This window comes from Crocodylus porosus, unplaced genomic scaffold (genome assembly GCF_001723895.1).
Source record: "Crocodylus porosus isolate Cpor-Errol unplaced genomic scaffold, CroPor_comp1, whole genome shotgun sequence".
Taxonomy (NCBI): domain Eukaryota; kingdom Metazoa; phylum Chordata; order Crocodylia; family Crocodylidae; genus Crocodylus; species Crocodylus porosus.
This window is the reverse complement of record NW_017728918.1, coordinates 75,006,223-75,008,723: the sequence shown is the minus strand read 5'-3', so window position 1 is coordinate 75,008,723 and position 2,501 is coordinate 75,006,223.

Sequence of the window (2,501 nt, the reverse complement as noted above, 5' to 3'; positions counted from 1 at the left end):
CTTTACCTTAAAAAAATTAAACCTGGGCTTACCATATAGATGAGAGAAGTTCCATTGAACTCAGTAGGATTACTCATGTGCTTAATGTTAAACATGTATATAAACCTTTGTAAGTCAAGGCTTTAGGACATACAAGAACCCTACAGGGATGTTTTTTTAACTGATGGACTTTATATGGTTAGCAGTGTAGCAGAATTAAAAACCATGCAAACATTTACTGTGGCTATGTACCACTCTACCAGGAGGAACTTCTTGAGTTTCATACTTGTTTGGGTAGTGTTGCAGATCATTGGAATGTAGTGGTCCCTTAAAATTACATGTTAGGAGATAACCCTTGCCTGAAAGGGAACATCTTTGCAATGCCATGAGGACACTTAACCTGTGCTAAACTGCTTGAACATTCATCTACTCATGTTTTAACTGCACTTAGTAAGTGCTCAGTTGAATGTCTGACAATACCTTATTCTCATTTCCCTGCATATCTGGCATATCTGATACATATTCGATTATGCTGCAGGGGGGAGGCAGGGGCTGGGTGGAGTACAGGATTCCTCAGCACAGGGCTAGCCAGCAGGTAGCCCCCATTTTGGGGCACAGTGTGCCTCAAGACAGGGGAGCAGGCCACCAGAAGCCAGCCCAGAGCGGATGGCTGGGGCACAAGGTGCTTCAGCATGGGGCTCTGCAGCCCAGGGCTGCCTGCTTTCTCATCTCCACATTCGTTACACACCATTTTGTGCCGCTTTTTTCTTCCTTTTTTTTTTTTTGCCACCAGAAATCCAAGTAGCAAATTTTGTTCAGGCGCTGCAAATTAAACAGTGCCATGTACAGTTTAACGTGCAGGGTGTGAAGTTTTTAGTGCCACAGACAGGTTTGCAGTGCCACACACTGCACATGGCTTCATATCTGAATCCAGCCTGAGAGACTAACTAGTTCAGAGACACATGAGCCTTCATAAGCAACAACATGCTTCATCAGATGTGAATATAGAAATAGCTAGCACTTCCAGCCCATTAGTCAGAAATCTACAAAAGCAGCCTGAAACACAACAAAATGGCAACAACTTTATAAGAGGTCCTATGGGCTTCTGTAAGGCTTCTACAGCTTAATTATCCATGGGGATTTTGCTTCAGGATGGGTATTTTGTTTAGTCAGCAAATTCATCTTGGAACAAGTTCTCATATCCTTAGCTGAAAAAAAAGCACCAGCTTAAGGGGTTCAAAGTTGGGCACTGGAAATGCTCTATTCCAAATTCAGAGCTAAATCCTGCATGGTGCCAGATACTTTTGGGTTTGGGACTGACAAAAACCCTTGTAGATTGCACCTTAAGAAGAAGGTGAAGATGTTATAGACCTTATTTAAAATACTGGTAGTAGCTGAAATAAAACAAGTATGGAAAACAGACATTTTTGGGTGCTGAAATGTACCTGCGAAGCTGTTTTATAAAGAACTCTTTCTCTTTAGAGGAATAAAATTGCTCAAATCCCCTAGTTAAATAGAAAAGCTCAGCCTATGCCCTTACACTACTGAAATATTCATAGTGTTCACCTCTGTAATCTACAGAGAAAAAGGTACAAGATGTACCTAGAAACTTATAGCACTGATTGAAATAAACAGCCATGCTCTGAGAGATACCCTGCTACTATCTTAAACAAATATCAAATGTGATAAAGCACCTTGGAAATTTTTTTGACAGGTCCTACATTTGCAGATCAAATAGGGTGTGTGCTGGAAGCCCGGTGAATTCTAATAATTCTGGTGTACATCTCTTTTACCCTCTAGCACCAGTGTTCAGCTTCTTCCGCTGGAGGGAAATCAAGTAATTCTTGTATTTCACGCTTGTACCTATAGCCCTGCCTGCCCAGGCTGCTCGGACTGGGAAAGAAAATGGTATAATTTATAGTTTCTTAGTTTCATAGTTAGTAGGGTCAGAAGGGACCTGAGCAGATCATCAAGTCCGACCTGCTGCCATGGCAGGAAAGAGTACTGGGGTCAAATGACCCCAGCAAGGTGATTGTCAAGCCTTATCTTAAAGACCCCCAGGGTAGGAGCCAGCACTACTTCTCTTGCAAGTTGGTTCCAGATCCTAGCCGCCCTGACAGTGAAGTAGCACCTTCTGATGTCTAGTCTGAATTTACTCTCTGCCAGCTTGTGACTGTTATTTCCAGTCACTCCTGGTAGTGCTCGGAGAAACAAGGACTCCCCCAGTGCCTGCTGGTCCCCTCTGACTAGTTTGTAACAGGCCACTAGATCCCCCCCCCTCAACCTTCTCTTTTGGAGGTTGAACAGGTTCAGGTCCCACAACCTCTCCTCGTAGGGCCTGCCCTGTTGTCCCCTGATCATGCGAGTGGCCCTCCTCTGGACCCTCTTCATGTGGTCCACATCCCTCTTGAAGTGCAGCGCCCAGAACTGGACAAGTACTCCAGCTGTGGCCTGACCAGTGCCGCATAGAGGGGGAGGATCACCTCCTTGGACCTGCTTGAGATGCATCTGTGGATGCATGA